This window comes from Theropithecus gelada, chromosome 5, assembly GCF_003255815.1.
Source record: "Theropithecus gelada isolate Dixy chromosome 5, Tgel_1.0, whole genome shotgun sequence".
Classification (NCBI taxonomy): Eukaryota; Metazoa; Chordata; class Mammalia; order Primates; family Cercopithecidae; genus Theropithecus; species Theropithecus gelada.
The window spans coordinates 59277825-59298120 of NC_037672.1; the positions used below are offsets into that span (position 1 = coordinate 59277825).

Below are 20296 nucleotides of genomic sequence, written 5' to 3' on the forward strand. Positions count from 1 at the left end.
AAACAACAGATGCTGGAGAGGGTGTGGAGAAATAGGAACGCTTTTACACTGTTAGTGGGAGTGTAAATTAGTTCAACCATTGTAGAAGACAGTGTGGTGATTCCTCAAGGATCTAAAATCAGAAATACCATTTGACCCAGCAATCCCATTACTGGGCATATACCCAAAGGATTAGAAATCATTCTACTATAAAGACACATGTACACGTGTGTTTATTGCAGCACTATTCACAATAGCAAAGACTTGGAACCATCCCAAATGCCCATCAATTATAGACTGGATAAAGAAAATGTGGCACGTGTACACCATGGAATACTATGCAGCCATGAAAAAAGGATGGGTTCACGTCCTTTGCGGGGACATGGATGAAGCTGGAAACCATCATTCTCGGCAGTCTAACACAGGAACAGAAAACCAAAACACTGCATGTTCTCCCTCATAAGTGGGAGTTGAGCAATGAGAACACATGGACACAGGGGATCATCACATACCCTGGTCTGTCCGGAGGAGTGGGGGGTTAGGGGAGGAATAGCATTAGAAGAAATACCTAATGTAGGTGACGGGTTGATGGGTGCAGCAAACCACCATGGCACATGTATACCTATGTAACAAATCTGCACGTTCTGCAATGTATCCCAGAACTTAAGGTATAATAATAATAATAATAATAATAATGAAAAAATACATAAGTAGTCTTTATCAAAGCTTTAAAACCAAGAGTACTCGTCTCTTCCTTACATTCTATTAAACATTTTCCCCCATCGTGGACCTCTGATGTCTAGTGTTTTCATTTGCCACCCACTGACCAGCTGATGTTCTGCTGATTTGGGTGGTCTCTGAACACAGCAACTTGGAACTCATAGAGCCACCCTTGGCTTACAGCAGACATGTCGGCAACAGCTGTTTCACTGTGCTTAGGCTTAAGTTCCCTTATAAACTCCTGGCCTTCACCAGCATTAACAAAGTGTAGGCCCAGAGGGTAATGATGATATCTATCTTACAAAATTATTGGGTGACTAAAGTAGTTAGTACATGTGAAAGTTAATTGTTGCTAACATCTAGCTCCAGTCTCAAAAAGTTTCCTTCTTCATTTTGCCAATCCCTCTTCCTTCCTCTTTGATCACTATTCACTCCTTAGCCTTAAGAATTCTTCCTGCTGTGCCATGAGCCCCCTGCAACACTTGGCATTCTGTCATGCTTTCAGTTTGAAAAACTATTTTTACTTTTGTTTTCATCCTGATTATGTGCCTCTTTTTAGCAGCATCTTAAAGACACTCACTACTTTTATACTTTTCTAACTGATGATGTTACTGCTGTTCATAAAATATCTCAGAACTTTAGCACAAACCTAGCTAACACACCCCTGACTAATGAACAAAGCGGCCACATGCTTGCTTGTGGCCACTAATACCATCTACTGGTGATAGGTAAAAAGGTTGAAGCCTTTTTCCACCCTGCTTTGTTCATACCTGTGAACTTCCTTAAATGGAAAATTTATAAGTAGAGGCATTTCTATAATGAGGGGTATGGAAGATACAAAGGGAAAAAAAAGAGAGTCCTTGCCTTTATATATCTTGTAATTTAATTGGGAAGAAAAGGCACACACTTATGAAATAGCCAGGGACTCCCAAATTTGTATATGAAAGTGATACTGTAGTAGATGAGGATATTAAGAACCAAAGGGGATTCACAATTTCGGAGGGAATGATAGGATGAGGTCCTACATGAAGTGATGGTTCTTTCTGACTGGCAGGGTGAGAGCCTTTTGACGGCTGTCATTCTTCAGGAACAGAGTTTATTCTCAGTTAAGACTTCTTTTATATATCTCAGTAAATGCTAAAAATTCTCTGTGTGTAGGTTTTACATGTTTCTTTTTTGGTTTATTTCTAGACATTCTGCAATTTTTGTCATTATCATCAACAGGAATCGCTGAATTTTTATCACAGACAGTGAGAGGGACTGTGAGTGGATGCCCAGACATCCAACCTTCCCTCCCTAGGTATCCTAGGCTAACAGCGGGAAGTATCACGTTGACCAGACAAGTTTCAGAGTGCCACTGGGAGCCACCTACCTGGAGAGGACATTATCTCGGTTGTTGCCCACGGGCATGCTGGCCAGAGGCAGGGGGTCCTGATGGAGAGCCAATGTCCAGATATTTTATGTAATCCCACCTTGGAAATTAGAAGTTCACATTCTCCCCTTTTTGCTTTTCTTAAAGAAATGCTTTCATGGTTTCAAAAAAAAAATTTTTTTAAAGTAAAGCATAGACTAGCTCCCGTCTTGCGGAAAGCTATCTAACTGCAAAGGGTGGTCTAAGAGTCAAATTCTTAATCTAAAATATGAAAATTACCAAGAGTAAAAGGAATGAATTCCCAGTGAAATAGAGACCAAAGAAATCATTGTCAACCTACCAGCCGAAGAAAATTCTTGTCAGAAATTGGCTTTGGACAGGCTCCCTGTCTGAGTCACTTCCTTCTCTTCACACTGCCTGTTTTCCTATAAAACAATAATAAAACTGTCACACCGATAAAAAGATCCTAGTGCTGAGATAATGTGATTTGTCAAAACATGCTCATTCACTTTGGGAGGCCGAGGTGGGCGGATCACCTGAGGTCAGGAGTTCAAGACCAGCCTGACCAACATGGCGAAACCCCATCTCTACTAAAAATACAATAATTAGCCAGGGTGGTGGCAGACCCCTGTAATCCCAGCTACTTGGGAGGCTGAGGCAGGAGAATTGCTTGAACTCGAGAGACAGAGGTTGCAGTGAGCCAAGATTGCGCCATTGCACTCCAGCCTGGGTGACAGAGCAGGACTCTGTCTCATTAAAACAAAAAAAAAAAATGCTCATTGACTCAACTGAAATGTGCTGACTCTTCTGCCATTTGACTTTCTTTTATAAACCTACTGTTATTAGTCTTCCATTTTATTTTATTTTGTTTTATTTTATTTATTTATTTTTTTGAGAAGGAGTCTCACTTTGTCGCCCAGGCTGGAGTGCGGTAGCGCTATCTCGGCTCACTGCAAGCTCCGCCTCCCGGGTTCACGCCATTCTCCTGCCTCAGCCTCCCAAGTAGCTGGGACTACAGGCGCCCGCCACCGCGCCCGGCTGATTTTTTGTGTTTTTAGTAGAGATAGAGTTTCACCGTGTTAGCCAGGATGGTCTCGATCTCCTGACCTCGTGATCCACCCACCTCGGCCTCCCAAAGTGCTGGGATTACAAGCGTGAGCCACCACGCCCGGCCTAGTCTTCCATTTTAAAGAAAAGCAATTACTCAGATGTCCTAACTTTCAAGAGATTTGGAGAAACTATATACATATAGTTCTTAGCTGGGCATAATTTGAAAGCCTATCTATTATCTAGCTAGCTAGCTAGCTATCATCAACTTTCAAATTCTGTCCAACTAGTTCTGCCCCACTGAGAACATGGATTTCTGTGATAATGAAAACTTTCTCTTACAATCAGAGGGCCAACAATTGTTGTAAAGGGCTGAGAGAGCTACATGTCATATATGACTGTAATAACCAACATTTTAGGGGGAAAATGTGAAGTTAAGAGTCTTAGAATCCCAGGTGGTGGTGAGGGGATTTCTGGATCCTGAAGGTCAAGTGTTTCCAGAGAAAAAGAGGAATAGAGATTAGGAAACACCTTCTAATGTGGGAGCTCGAGCAGGGAGAGATTCTACAACTGTGGTAGCTCTATTTAATATGATAATGCATTTCTTTTTCTTTGTGCCCTTTGTGTGTTTGCTGATTATTAACTGTACCAACTACCAGGAAAAGAGAAGAGGGTGTGGGGGACCAAGATTTAAACCATTCAAACTTCATATTGAAAGTCTGGGTACAAGTTATATTAGAAGAAGGGATGATTAACTTGAGGGATCTGAGGTCTTTCTCTCTCTCTCTCTTTTTTTTTTTTTTTTTGCGACAGGGTTTCACTTTGTTGCCAAGAGTGGAGTGCAGTGACATGAACAGGGCTCATTGGAGCCTCGACCTTCCGGGCTCAAGTGATCCTCCTGTCTCAGTCCTCCCAAGTAGCTGGAACTACAGGCACATACCACTACACCCAGCTAATTTTTGAATTTTTAGTAGAGACAGGATTTTGTCATGCTGCCCAGGCAGGTCTTGAACCCCTGAACTCAAGGGATCTGCCCGGCTCAGCTGCCCAAAGTGTTGTGACTACAGGTGTGAGCGTGCCTGACTGAAGTCTTTCTCTTCTAATTGTCACCAGCATCTAATGTGTCTCCATCTCCTCTGTTACTGTGGACAATTATGAGCTGACATTGCCTTGCATATACATAGGCAAAACATTTACTTTGAAGTGATCCCCCTCAGGTATTCTTTTTACTCTTGAAAATTTAAAATTCTAATAAGCCCAGTGTAAGTCTATATCTAGTCTTAGAATAACAATAACAGCTTCCAGTTGTTATTTTTTATAATTTCTATAGCATTCTTTATCATGTTGATGTTAGTGTATTGAGGACCTATTGTGCACCAGACACTTCCTTGTGCATATGAAATTCCTCTTCCTTATCTCTATGCATGGTAGACTCTGAGGCTCTGAGAAGCTGACTCGGTAATATTTTGTAAACGGTAGAATTGGAATCTGAACCCAACTCTGTCTTGGTCCAAAGTGCATGCTCTTTCTACTGAGTTACGCTGTCATAATATTTATAGGGAATAATGTCTTTCTTCTTCCTCCACTTCACCCTATTGCCTGCTTACTTTGCTGGTAAGTTTTATATTTTATTTCATTTCTGAGTTATTCAGAATAAGAAACTGTGCTTGCTTAATTATGAGTCAGAGCTGTCTCCTGCATAAAACTTTTTAACAACTTCCTCTTGGGAAAAAAAAATTGCAACTGTTGTCAATGCCATGGCCACGGTTACCCTATCTCTTGGTTTCTGTTTTGTACCTCACTTCCTACTAATGCCATTCCCCTCACACTTCAGGCTATTTCGTGACACTGTGCTTTTGCTCATGTTTCTTTGGCTTAGATCCTCACTCCTCGAAATGTAGTTCCAGGACCAGCAGCATCAATGTCACCCAGGAGCTTGTTAGAAAGGCAGGATCTCATGCCCCACTCCAGACCCCAGGTGATTCAAATGCACAGTAATGGTTTTGAGAAGCACTGACGTAGAATGTTCTTATTATGTTTTTCACCTAGTTAATTTTTTCTTACATTTTATTATATTTTGTTTTGTTTTCGCTCTTGTTACCCAGGCTGAAGTGCAATGGCACAATCTCAGCTCATGCAACCTCCGCCTCCTAGGTTCAAGCGATTCTCCTGCGTCAGCCTCCCAAGTAGCTAGGACTACAGGCTTGTGACAAAATGCCTGGCTAATTTTGTATTTTTTGTAGAGACGGGTTTTCACCATGTTGGCCAGGCTGGTCTCAAACTCCTGACCTCAGGTGATCTGCCCACCTTAGCCTCCCAAAGTGCTGGGATTATAGGCGTGAGCCACCACACCTGGCCAATTTTTTAATTTTTTATTTCAATCGGTTTTTGGGAAACGGGTGGTGTTTGGTGACATGAATAAGTTCTTTAGTGGTGGTGATTTCTGAGACTTTGGTGCACCCATCGCCCAAGTAGTGTACACTGTACTTAATGTGTGGTCTTTTATCCCTCACCACCCCCCACCCTTTCCCCCAAGTCCCCAAAGTCCAGTGTATCATTCTTATGCCTTTGTGTCCTCATAGCTTAGCATCCACATATGAGTGAGAACATACGATGTTTGGTTTTCCATTCCTGGGTAACTTCACTTAGAGTAATAGTCTCCAATTCCATCCAGGTTGCTGTGGATGCCATTCTTTCTTTTTTACACCTAGCCAACTCTTAATCATTCTTCAAAACTCACCTCTAAGAAGCTAAGGTCAGTAGTTCTCAAAATATAGTCCAAAGAGTCTTGGTCAGGGGGTCCCCAAGACCCTTTCAGAGGGTCTGTAAGGTCCTCTTGTCCAGCTACACATCTGTGCGAGACAGACTTTCTTCATAGACTTCAACCAAAACAACATATTGCAACAGACTGCCTGCAGCAGCAGAGAGGTGAATCCAGCTGCCTTTCATAAAGCCCGACTTCCAGAAGATCTGCAAAGATACCACACAGTGTCATTCTTCACACTGAATCTTTTTGTTGCATGGAAAAATACAGTTATTTTTCCTAAAAATATGTTATTTATTTAGCATGTAATAGGTTTATTATTTTAATGAATTGATATATTTAATATTAATTTTATATTAACAAATACACATATATTTTATATGTAATCTTTTAGATATAATTTTATATAATTAACATATTAACATTTGATATTTAATGAAGTAATAAAACATTTCCCAGTTTTAATTTCCCATACAGTAAATAGCAATAGCTCTAACCCCTGTAAACAAAAGGTCTTTGGCATTCTCAATAATTTTTTTTTTTTTTGACACAAGTTCTCACTGTGTCACCCAGACTGGAGTGCAGTGGCACACTCACGGCTCACTGTAGCCTCAACTTCCCCAGGCTCAGGTGATCTCCTACCTCAGCCTCCAGAATAGCTGGGACCACAGGTGTGTACCACATTCCTGGATAATTTTTGTATTTTTTGTGGAGACGCAGTTTTGCCATGTTGCCCAAGCTGGTCTTGAACTCCTGGGCTCAGGTAATCCACTGGCCTTGGCCTCCCAAAGTGCTGGGATTACAGGCATGAGCCACTGTGCCTGGCCTCAATATTTTTTTAATGTAAAAGGGTCCTGAGACCAAAGAGCTTTGGATCAATTTTCCGGGGGGTGAACAAAGTGCCCTCCTTGGCAGGTCTATGATATCATGGGCATAACTCACCGTTACGCTTATCATTTTATATTAAAATAATCTGCTCATAGAGCTCTCTCATTAGACAATAAGCTTCATGAGGACTATGTGCTATTCATCTTTCCATTTACTGAACCTGATGAACTACCTAACAACCCCTCCCACTCCCATCCAAAAATAATTGAGGACCAAGGAGTATGTCTACTATCTAGTTTATAGAGAGCACTAGACAACCTACAGCTGAGACCTGCAGCTTTAGCAGGGATGAACTGTGCATGATGCTGAAGGAAGCAGCACATGGACATCACCACTCGTGGAGTTTCATCCCCTCAAAATGTCTTTCACCAGCCTGGAGTTCTGTCTCCCGGGACGAGGCAGGGAAGCTCTGTGAGCATACTACCCATTCATGCACCGTCATGCCAGATGAACAGTAATCTCCAGTATTCATGGTGCCTTCAAAGGCCTGGTGACCCTCAAAGATGCAGGGAGAGGACTACCTACAAAGATGTGGATGTTTCAACAGGAGATCCATTTGACCATGTCTTCTGTCAATTACCTTGGCCAACTCCAGTGTGAGAGGAGGAAGGCATGGGTCTTCCCTACACCAGAATCCCATGTTGTCAGACCAAATTCTACCACAAGTAGCAGTGTGAGACTTGATGAAGACCTACCTCTGCCCTTTGGACACCCTGACAGCCCCTTGCATGGAAGTCATGATAACGGTAGTCTCCTGAGGGCACACACAGCTCACCTTCTATTCAGAATCCAGCCGCAGAATCCTGTCAGTGGTGGGGCACAGGATGGAGCAAGGCCCTAGGTAATGCCCCTCTGAAAAATGTTTGCTACTGGGAGGTACCCTTACAGTATTTTTAGCCAGTCCAAATATTTTGAACACCCTTATTTTACCAGTGAAAATTCATTTCCCTTATTCTAATTACAAATTCTTTAGGGGTGATTAGAGATAAAAATAGTTGGAGCCTTGTAACAGACCTCTGGTATGTGAACTGATTAGCTCACCAGGTGCTCGCTAAGCATACCCGAAATATGGATTTTTTTGTTACAGTACTTCATATTTTAATGAATGCCACTAAGGTGAAGAATCACTCACACACACACACACACACACACACACACACACCCCTCTCACCCTATTTTTGCTGGAGAATCTTCAAGTAAATCACAAGCAGTATAACAATGTCATTAAGTTCAAATACACATAGCGGAGCGAAAACTAAATAGTGTCTCACTACTCAGCTATCTAGGAGTTTCATTTAACTGGAATAAACCAAGGACCCGTAAATAAACGAAGAGAACCATTATTAGACACTATATACATTATTGCATGGAATCCTCGAAACTCCAAAGCACATGTTCCACCCTGCAGCTCCGTATAAAGAGATCTTCAAATCTATGTCACAATCCTCCTAGGTTTTCATTCTTAGTCTCGGCACGACCGACTCCTTCAGGTCGCACCCAGAACCCAGGTGTTCTTGATTTGCACACAAATTGATTAGTCTTAGTTGTCTGGTTTACAAACCCTTCACAGATAAAGATAAGTTAGAAGGAACAAAGAAGCAACTGCTGGTGGCAACACTGACAGAAATAACAGCTGCTCAGGGTAGACCTGAAATTAAGGGATGGGCCAGCAAAATTTAGTAAGTAAATATAAGAACCCAGTTCTTACAGTAACTGACTCATATATAATGACTCAGATAAGATCGAGACTCATACCTCAATAGACCCTGTGGGCAAAACACAGAGCATCCACTGTTGTTTCTCAAGATCATGCTCATGCCATGAGATACCTCTTAGGCACCACTGCAGACTCTCTCTGGACTTCCTCTGTCCTAAGGCATTTGGCCATTTGCTCTGAGCAGCTCTCTGTGCACTCCAACTGGCTTTGGTAGGTTCATCCCAAGACACCCTCTTCACACCTGCACATGTGGGCCTCCTGCCTTGGGACTTCTCTGTTGGTGCTGGAGCCTGAGGCACCTCTCAGCCTCCAGGTTTGCAATCCAGAAGTTTGCATGTGGTGGAGGGGCTGGGATGAAAGGCGGGAGCTGGTGAGACATTCTTCCCCCAAACATCTCCCAAAGGGAATGTCCTGAGGTTCAGTGGCTCAGATGGCCTCTTGGAAGATGGTCCAGCCCGACTGAGATAGCAGATAGTGGCTAGTGCAGTAACACACTCTCCTGTTAGCTGCCCCGCCTCCCCTGCCTCCCACACTCTTGCCCTGGACTTGAGCTTTGTTTATAAAATAATAGCACATAAGCTTTTGCCTCGAGTCCTGCTGTCTGGGGAACCCAGGTTAAGACATTCCTCACTATCAAGGAAGGTCAAGTTTGTTTCATAATCTCTGATTAAGAAGGCAAAAAAAAAATGAGTAATGATTTCCATATACAGTTTCTGTATTTATCTTCTCCTCTTACTATCATTCCCAATATGAACAGTTTTTCTTTAAGTCCAGGTAATCGAACATGTATATCTTCAACTAGGAAGAAAACTCAGCTGCGTGAAATGATTATCTTCCTGAGTTTTTACAGCACGGTTGTACTGAAGGGACATCAAATGATGTGATAATCATAGTTGAGAGGAGATCTATCAGGGTAGGCGGTCTGGAGAAAATCAATCTCGAGCTGATTTCTGAAGACTAGAGAGCATGAGGAGGACAATGCAGCTTGAACACAGGGAGGGAACCCGTGTAACCTTTAGAGCACATTGTTGTGCACAAGGGTCATATCTTTTACGTGAGAAACGAAGACGCTGTGTTATATCAGCCTGTTCATTTTTACCCTCAACAAGAAAACTGGTCAGCCCACCTAATCCATTCAGCTACCTCAGCTGATATTGATCGTGAAGGTGGCTAAAATAACTCCACTGGCTCTTTTCCCCAGTGGAGGCTGACTGGCTGCTGGTGTGTAGCTTATTATTGATAGTTGTTAGAGTTTTGGAATTAAACTTGCTCCCTTGAATGGGGTGGAGGATTGTACTCTGTCTGTTGTCCTTTCAGCAAAAGATCTACATATATGTAGGCTAAAACAATCAGGGGAGCACACCTGCACACATACATGAACACACAGGCACACATGCACATGTGTACAGGCACTACTATCTAGTGTCACTGTCATTCCTTTAAAATTTTCCTACCAAAAAAAGTAGAGATGGCTGGGTGTGGTGGCTCATGCCTGTAATCTTAGCACTTTGGGAAGCCAAGATGGATGGATCACTTAAGACCAGGAGTTCAAGACCAACCTGGCCAACATGGTGAAACCCTGTCTCTTCTAAAAATACAAAAAAATTAACTGGGCATGGTGTTGCATGCCCGTAATTCCAGCTAATGGGGAGGCTGAGGCAGGAGAATCACTTGAACCCAGGAAGCAGAAGCTGCAATGAGCTGAGATTACACCACTGCACTCCAGCCTGGGTGACAGCGCAAGACTCCATCTGAAAAGGGGCCAAAAAAAAAAAAAAATGCCGAAGCCAGAGAAAAATATCTTTTCTCTGCTGCATTTCAAGGTTGCGAAGAAGATGCTTTTGTGAAGCAGTGGTCTGCCCTCTGCTTCCTCCACAGGGAAGGAGATGCATCCAGAAGATGCAGGCCATGCATCTGGATGATCCAAGTAAAAGGTTTTCTTCCACAGAATGCTTATCATGGAGTAGCACAGGGGAGGAGATGTCAAGACTAATTCAGGGTCAAAGTCAGCTCTGGAGTAGTTCGATTACAACTTTCAGAGAATACTTCAAGCACAGCAGTCCTAAGTGCTTTCACTTAAAGACACTGCACACAGGAGAGACAAAACCCATTTTCAACTTAAACAATTCAAATAGCTTGGAAGATTTTCGGCAAAATTCCGTAGAGCTACCCCCAAAATGGGCTTCCATTTTCAGATGTTCATCCACGTGCATCGCATATTTCACCTCCCTGTGGGCAATGCCAGAGGAGACAAAGGAAGGGGGAGAGAATGTTCCATGCATTTGCAAACTGTCAAGGCATATCATTTGTCCTCTAAATAAGTGTTTACTAAGCATCCGCATGATTTTTCTTTGTCCCCTACAAGATGCAAAAATTGTAGGGAAAATGAATTTCTGCCCAGGCTTTACGTGAAATAAAAAACCAAACATGTTTAATCAAGATGCCAGTGACAGCTCATCGCTCATCATTACGGTGCATTTGTGGGGCTGTAAGTTCTTTCTCACCCATTGTGGTGTTTGCTTCTTTTCACATTTCCTTAGGCTGGCCCCCTTCGAAGTCAGCAGGTCGTTTCCCCCGCTTCATGCCCTAATGGATTTCACTCTCGAGATCTCACACACCACCAGCTCTGGATTGCTATGTTTAGGGTTAGCAAAGCAGTAGGAAAACGCTTGCAGACAGAGAACGGTGATTCCTTTTTCATCCGAAGAAAAATGAGAGTTTGAAGATGCTTATCACACTCAGATTTGGGGAAATAAAAAGAAATTCCAAATTCTTTCTTCTCTACAAAACACATTTTTTGTTTCAAGGCTATTCTTAGTGTTTCAGTGCTCTTTATCGATCCAGTTTATTGGAGTTGAAGAAATTGAAAGGTTAGCACCCATATCTGGATTTGTGTTCTGTGTTCAAGGCTTACTTGGATTGGGGTGCTGTTGTGTGCAATGCCTTTTGATTGTGTAAAAATGGACTCCTTGTCCAGAACTAAATGCTGAGGAATGTCTTCCCAATTGTGGTTTTGGTGCAATGAGAATTGGGGAGGGGTGGGCAGTGGAAAGGCTTTCAGCATCCGTTGTGGACCTGTCCTTATCAGTTGTCACCTTCAAGCTATAGAAAGCTGCTCTAAAAATACCTGTAAAGTAAGTTTGACTGCTTTTGCCTTTGTGTTTTTGACAAATATTTGGGTCTATGGTGTCAAATCTGTGGAGGAGAGCCAGTCTATTTTTTGGGTCATTCTTGGGTTGATCCCACCCCTTCCCTCTAGTTCTTCCTCTTTCTTTTGCCCTCTTTTTTTTTTTTTTTTTTTTTTTTTTTTTGAGACAGGGTCTTACTCTGTCACCCAGGCTGGAGTGCAGTGGTGCGATATCGGCTCACTGCAATCTCCACCTCCCAAGTGCAAGCGATCCTACTGCCTCAGCCTCTCTAGTACCTGATACTACAGATGTTCACCTCCACGCCCAGCTAGTTTTTGTATTTTTAGTAGACATGGGGTTTCACCATGTTGGCCAGGCTGGTCTTGAATTCCTGACCTCAAGTGATCCTTCCACCTTGGCCTCCCAAAGTGCTGGAATTACAGGTGTGAGCCACTGGCACCTGGCCACTCTTTTGCTGTCTTGATGAGTTTAGGCACCTTCTCCTATCCCAGGGTCTGAGTGTTCATAGGTAGGCAGAGAGGAAGTCGCTCACATTCCAAACCAAGACCAAACCTGTTAAAGTGGCTGTTAATCTTAAATATTGTCAAAATTTTACCATAATTGGAAGCTCAGGGAATGACCTAAAAGCTCAAGCTCAGAAATTGTTCATTTAAACTGGGGGTAGAAACCCTCACAGTGAAATCTGTTGCTACCTGGGAGTTGGGTCCTGATAAGCAAGAATGTCTTTAATTAAGTTCTTGGCTTTATGTACACAATCCTACATGGGCACCAATCCAAGAGGCAAGCATCTTATGAAGAACCTAAAAGCAGTCTGCACAGTTATCACATGGTTGTGGTTTTTGGGAAACCTTGGGATTGTATCTCTCATACTCCTTACCTTACTGAAATCACTGTAGTGTTTTTATTTTCTTGGGAAACCAAGACTCCTCATTTGTTAACCAAAATATCATTCAGTTAGTTATTCTACAAATATTTAGGAGTGCTTGCCATGTGGGATTCTCTCTGTGAGACCTTGGGGAGTTGTCCTTTCTGCTGAATTCTGCCAGCCCAGCAGTGTATCCATGTCATAGGTCTGATTACCCTACAAACTGGCTCTGAGATGGATATTACACTGTAGAAAGTTTACTGGAGCAGGTCCTTGGGATCAATACCTGTGGAAGAAGGGGCAAAAGCAAGATGGGTAAAGGGAAGAAGCTGGGCTTTGAACAGTCTCAGTGTAGACATTAGTCAGCCCAGTGGGGACCAGGCCTGGACAATGGGCTCCTCTGGTCAGTCACCGATGTGCAGTCATTAGGGGAGGGGCATGACCTCGGGCAAGGCAGCTGTCCACCAGAGGCGGCACTGCCAGCTACTGTGAGAGTAAGTCCTTTAATCCTAAGTGGCGACCTGGGTGGCACATCACAATGTCCACTACGGTGTGCTAAGATGCTTTTAGCTACTCTACAGAAAATCTTGACTCAACTGGCTTCAACAATAGGACATTCCTTGCATCTCAAAGTAAGACATCAGGGATAAAGCACCTCCAGGATTGGTTAGTTCCGTGGCTCACCAGCTTATCTAAGGAGCTCTCCATCCATCTGCTCTGTCAGCCTGAAGAGGCAACTTGGCTTCTCAGGCTTCTTCCTTTCATAGTCACAGATGGCTGTTGCCGGACTGGGTGTCACTGCAGGAAAGAGAAATGATTTCTGCCCTTGTGCTCTTTCTATTGTTGAGGAAGATATTTCCTTGTATTTCTCTTTCTTTATTGTGGTGAAATATACAAAACATAAAATTCATCATTTTAACCATTCATAAGAGTGAAATTCTGTGGCATTAAGTACACTAATGATAATGTATAACCATCACCACTATACACAAAACTTTGTCATCATTCCCAATAAAAACTCTGTTCTTATGAAATAATAACTTTCTCTTTACCCTCAGCTCCTGGTAATTTCTATTCTCTTTTCTGCCTCTATGAATTTTCCTATTGTAGGTGCCTCAAGTATAAGCATACAGTATTTGTCCTTTTTGTCTGGTTTATTTTACTAATCTTAATGTTTTCAAGGCTTATCCATGTTGCAGCATATATGAAAATCTCATTCCTCTTCATGGCTGACTACTGTTCTATTGTATATATGTACAACATTGTTTGTCTACTCATCCACTGAATAACGTTGCTACCAACATGGGCATACAGATATCTGTTCGTGTCCCTGCTTTTTATTCTTTTGGATACATACCTGGGAGTGAAAATCCTGTGTCATATGATAACTTGATATTTAGCCTTTGGAGAAACCATCAAACCATTTCCTGCAGTGGCTGTGCCACTTCACATTCCTCCATCAGTGCATGAGGAGTCCAGTATTTCTACATCCTTGCTAACATTTACTTCCCTTTTATGAGGTACGGCCATCCTTTCCCTCGAGTCTTATTGGCCTCTATTGTGTCACATGCCCACTCCTAAATTAATTATTTGCAAAGTGAAGGAGATTACCAAAATTGCTTTAAACCAATCAGGACCAGGGCCCTGGGTAGGGTCTACATTCCCCTAAAGGAGGACAGTTAGATACCTGAAGAAAATCCAGACATTCCAGCAAGAAAGAAAGGATGGGACGAGGAAGAATAAAGCGAAGCTACCATCAATGTTTGCAACAGGGTGGCTTTAAAAATAGAAATGCCCAGACCAGAGATTCTGGTTCACTTGGTCTGCAGTGGGTGCTCAGCATCAGTCACTTTTAAATGTTCCCAATTGATTCTAATGTGCAGTCAGGGCTGCGAGCCCTGATCTAGCAAGTTAGGCTGCCCATTAAGCCAGCAGAAGGACAACATGCTACAGGAACGCTGTGCAGTGCACCTTGCCTGGTCCAGGGGGACTGAGGAAAACCCCTGAGAGGAAGTGATGTTCAGACTGATACTTGGAAGAGGCAAGTCAGCCAGGGCTGGGGAAGAGTGTCATAGACACAGGGCAGCGTGTGGTCCAGTTTAAGAACAGGAAGAAGCTCAGTCTATCTAGAGTGTACACAGTGTCCACTTCTAACCTTGAGGGGACAATATTTTTACTCAAATATGTGCAACTCATGGGGCAAGGTCTATGTTCAACACTCTAGCTGCATTTATCTCTGGTAAGTTTCCCACTCTCTGTGCCATGTTCTTGGTTGGCTGAGTGAGCAGCAGGTTATACCAGAGGCAGCAGACATTCAGGGTTTAAGAATTGAGTTTGAAACCTTCCCATGCTCTATACATCCGGTGTGGCTGTGGGGAAGGCCCATGATCTCTCTGGACCTCTGCACAGTTCCTGCAAAAGAGGTTATAAAAACTACGTCATAGGGCCGTTATGGAACTCATTAAAAAATGTATGTGAGCGACATCATAAATATGCTGATGAGTTGCAAACTTCTACTCCCATCCCCACCTCTCTCTAGGGCACATCTCGACTCCAGACCTATATGTTGATATCCCCTACCTGGCAGCCCCATTTGGAAGTACATTGGGCATCTCCCGCTTACCGTGTCCAAGACGGAGCTCTTCATATGCCACTCCAAACCAGCTCCTCCTCTGTTCTCCCCTACATAGGCTTAGGGCATCTTCATCCTTGGTGTCATCCTTGACTCCACTCTTTCTCTCTAACATGGAGTCTGTTAACAAGTCCTACCACTCTACTTTAGAAATATACCCAGATTCTGACCATTTCTTACCACCTCCATGACTATCCAGGTTCAGGCCACCATATTCTTTAACCTGGATCATGTGACAGCCTCCTACAAGGCCCTCCAAACTTGATCCCCCATCATTCCTACTTTATCTCCTACAGCCCTCCCTCTTGTTCATTTGCTCCAGCTCCAAGTCTCATGCAGCCCCAGTCTGCATGACTTCAGGGCCTTGCTATTTGTGGGTACCCTGCCCCCAATTAGCCAGATGGCTAACTTCTCACTTCCTCAAGCCTTTAGTCAAAAACCATAGTGTCGACAAGCCCTCCCATAGACACACTATTTAAAATTTCAGTGCCTGCCCTTAATATGTCATATTCTCCTTCTCTGCTTTGTTTTTTTCTTCCTGGTATTTACCACTAATGTGCGTTACAATTTGCTTACTTATATTGTTCATTGTCTGTGTTCCCTGCCAGAATATACCAGATATAGAGATCTCTGCCAGTATACCCCTGCTCCACAAAGCCGGGGATTGTCTGTTTTATTCACCTTCTTTTTTTTTTTTTTTTGACGTGGAGTTTCGCTTCTTCGCCTGGGCTGGAGTGCAATGGCGTGATCTTGGCTCACTGCAACCTCTGCCTCCTGGGTTCAAGCAATTCTCCTGCCTCAGCCTCCCCAGTACCTGGAATTACAGACATAAGCCACCACGCCCGGCCTTGTTCACCTTCTGTCTCAGTTCTAGGGCAGTACCTGGCGTGTAGTAAGCACCCAATACATTTATTAGTACAGCATTTTATAGAAGAGAAACCTGAGGCTCAGTGCGATTAAATAATTCATTCAAGGTCACACAGCTAGAAGGCATTGTGTAGTTAAATGTTCTGTGATGCTTTTCAACAATAACAAAAAACCCATTTAGCAAAAAGACAGGGCAGCATCAATGACTCCTCTCCAGCCCTCCTCCCTAGCACCAGATGAAGAAAGGAAATCTAAAAGAGGGCGCTGTGGAGTTGCTCTGTGGCCCCTTGGCGAGACCATTCAGGTTTGAGTGTTACTAGATGAGGAAGCTGGGGAGCCATCTCAGCACTTCTTCTGAAGCACAAAGGCCAGTGACTGTTATTAAAAGGAGACCAGCTGCTGGAGGCTAAAAGTGCACAGGAGGAAGGGGTACTCCCTACTCAGGAAGGATTTGCTAAGTCAGCTTGAGATGGTCAGGGAGGATTTTTAGACCGTTTTCAGCATCAAGACCCATCTCACTGGCTATCCTACACAGACTTACTGTGCCCCCTAAAAATTCCTTCTTTCATCCATTCTACTGAACATACAAAGAGGAATCCTAGCCGATTACAGGGAGGACAATCAGGGAACAACTCTAGAAGTAGATCTCTGCAGCATCATTGGAATGAGGACAGGGATTATTATTTTTTTTTTAAGAATGTCTTTTTTGAGGAAGAGGAAATGTGCCTGGACCATGGGAGTTCTAGTTGGGGAAGCCCGGGCCTTTTTCCTCCTTACCCTTGGGAAATCACATTGCTATTACTCTCTGTTCACAGGGACCCACCCGCTTGGCAGGGTAGAGCTTCTAGAAGCAGAGCCAAGGCAGGCAGGAGGCTCTTCAAACAGTTCAGAGGGAGGAGGCAGGGGCAGGGTCTGAGTGGAAGCTGGGTGCTACAGGCTGGGGTCAGACTAGAGAAGGCCAGTTCCACAGGACTGGGGTCAGACAGCAGGAGCCAGAGCAGGGCCTCGGTCTCTCCCTGGGAGGCCACGGCACCTCCCTCCGCCTAGGGCCTTCATTACTCGAGGGTGTCTACTCCAAACCTGCTGCAAACATTCAGAGAGAGAAGTGCCCAGGGCCCGGCAGAGAGCAAGCCCTCCACACCTGTTTCTCTCCCTCTTCTTTCAGAAGCAAGATGGGAGTGGGGACAATGGCTCAGAGCAGGACTGGGAGAGGCTCCCTTGAAAGGCCTGGCTTGTAATCCAGAGAGCGGAGGAAGGAGAGGAAGCTGCTGGAGTTGCAAGATGGCTTCTGTTGCCATTGTTCAGTTGCTTTCTTTCCTCCTCAGAGGTGCGAACAAGAAGTAACAGAGCCAAGTCTCTGGGTACCTCTTCCATGTTCCCTCCGTAGCCCCTTCCTCCTTACATGCTCACCACCAGCTCCCAGGTCCTTGGCCTGTGCAGGGCCTGTGCACTCCACACAGACATCCTCTTCGATAATGCTCCCAGGTCTTGGCTGTGGTCCTTTCTGGAAATTGCCCTTGGCCACAGACAGCTGCCTCGCCCAAACATTTGCCCTCCCAGGGGCTCCCTGAGGCCGATGCCCAGATGATGCAAGGATAATACCTTTCAATTTCATACAGGTCTTAAGATCATCTGGCCCAGAACGCCCCATCGGATCCGCTGAAACTCACTGTGGGTGACCTCCCTCCGCCCAGTGCTGCCTTCCTCCCTTACTCACAGATCATCTGGAGAGAACTCCCTAAGAGCCTTCTGCCCATGACTCTAGAAAGCCACCTCTAAGGCGCCGAGTCCCTTAGTTGTCTTTGGTCTTTGCCCCTCCAAACACAACCCCTCATTTGACTTCCTTAGGCACCCACTATCCACTAAAATGCAGCCATCCTGTATCCCAGTGACTGGAAAATGGGTGCTGATGGGTTAATATGGTGCCCAGTAAAAATATTTACCATGATGGGAGCTGACACACGCACAGCTAGCAGTCTGCAAAGCACATTGAAGTACGTTATTTCAATTGCAAGGCAGAATAGCATGGTGGTCTCTGAAGTGACTCTGCCTGAATTTGAATTTCTGTCCCACTGCTTATGAGTCTTGCGACTTTGGGCCAGCTACCCCTTTCTGTTGCTCAATTTCCCTATCTGTAAAATGGGGATAATAGTCCCATCTTCAGAGAATGTTTGTTAGAATTAAATGAGTCAATACATATAAAGGTCTCAGAACTGCCCTAGCATATGGCAAGCACATAGTATGCCTTAGCTATTAGTATTTGATCCTCACAACAACCCTGCGGTACTACAGTTTCTACCTGTGTTGGGTACGTCTCAAGACACTCATATTCTCCGCCCAGCTTTTCACTCCAGCTGTTTGTTCAGCCACCTGCTGGCACGGGTGTAACAGCACCTTGCTGAGCTGTGCGGCTTCTCTTACTTCCTGCCTGAGATGTCTGCAGAGCCCACTTGTCTGTTCTGACTCAAGCAAACCTGGAAGTGTGAGGGAGCTAATATCCCATGTGGCACCCTTTGATGCCAAGGAAGTATTGGAGCCAATGGAAAAACAGTCCCTTCTTTTATTCCCTGAGAGGATAATCTAGAGGTCTATTGTGTCCCATCAAAATCCAAGTTCAGTTGCCCCAGCAGTAGCCACTCCAGTAATGCATGCAGTCACCACCCTCCCCTATTCCCCATTTCCTTGAGCCCATTTGCCCATCCATGCCTGTCAATGGAGCTCACATCCCAGAGTAAACTGCCCAGACACAGGCCATTGCCTCGTGGTCTGCTTTTTTTTTTTTTTTTTTTTTTTTTGGGGGGGGGGGGGGGGGGCAGGGCAGGGGGCAGGGCATCTAATTGTGCATAGGAGAAGAGTGAAAGAATAAAAAGAGGCATGTTCTAAACACCATGGAATACTATGCAGCCATAAAAGGGAACAAGATCATGTCCTTTGCGGGGACATGGATGGAGCTAGAAGCCATTATCCTCAGCAAATTAACACAGGAACAGAAAACCAAACACCGCATGTTCTCACTAATAAGTGGGAGCTGAACAATGAGAACACGTGGACACAGGAAGGGGAACAACACACACTGGGGCCTGTTGGTGGGGCAGGGAGGGCAAAGCATCAGGATAAATAGGCGATGGGTTGATAGGTGCAGCAAACCAGCATGGCACACGTTTCCCTATGTAACAAACCTGCACGTCCTGCACATGTGTCCTGGAACTTAAAATAAAAAATTTTTAAAAGAACCATACAATAGAAGAAAGAAAAAAAAAAAAAAAGGCATGTTCAACATACATCATCAGATCTGGACTCAAGTCAGAGTCTTCCACCTACCAAATTTCATGCCCTCACACTGTGCCGCACATCTGTTAAGATGCCTAAGATACATATGCATCTTAACAGAGGCCTTCCAGAAGCTTGATTAGGCTGCTGGAGGCCGAGGAGGAACACGCTGTGAACAGGTAGCTTCAGATACTTTCATGTTCCAGCCCTTCTCCTGCCCCTGCATAGAGGCAATCCTGCATGGTAAGAGGGCGGTGAGCAGTGACTCCACTTGGCTGAAGCCTGAGGTGGGGGCTGCACCTAACTTGTCTTTGTATCGCCGGCACTTAGCTCATGAATCAGTAACACTCAGGGTCTGGCACATAGCAGGTACTCAGTAAATGTTTGCTGGATGCATAGGTCCAGAACTCAAACTATGGGTGGTTTGCTTCTTAATGATTACTTTCTATGTGGCCACGCCTGTTTCTATATTTATTTTTTTGTTGTTGTTTGTTTTTTTGGTTTTTTTGGGGGGTATTTTTGCTGGTTTGGAATGTATATCTCTGATGGACAGAGAACTTTTTTGGGGTGGAAGATTGTCTACCTTTTTACCAAGGTGAGTTAGTACAGAATTATGTACCTAATATTATTTAAGAAGCATTAAATGTTTCTCAAAATTACCTGAGAAAACCTGAATATCAGGTTGATTGATGAAAGAAATCTCTAGGTGCTATCCGAACTGGTGCCTGTGGGATAAATGTCGCTCTAAGATACATGGGTTTGGCCAGCACAGTGTTGATTATACTGAAATTCTTCTGAGGTATGCCACAGGGCCTACCACTTCCTATAGCATTCTACCTGTCCCAACTCTCAAATTTGTGTCACCTGCTTAGCCCTTGCAGGTATATGAGTCCTGTGAGCCCCACACAACAGGCTTCCGTATATAGAAAGTGTTGAAGGAGCTGACTGGCACACTTCCCTCCTTGGGCTTTTTTCTGACTTTCTCTGTGACTTGCCCAGCCCATCCTCTGTCCCATCAGCGGGTCC

The 20296-nt window shown here is 44.2% G+C and overlaps 1 protein-coding gene across 1 annotated transcript in view; it reads left to right on the plus strand.

The window, feature by feature from the left end:
- SCD5 (stearoyl-CoA desaturase 5) overlaps window positions 1-20296 on the plus strand; it is a 169032-nt gene that overhangs the window by 142609 nt on the left and 6127 nt on the right. The window lies entirely within an intron of this gene.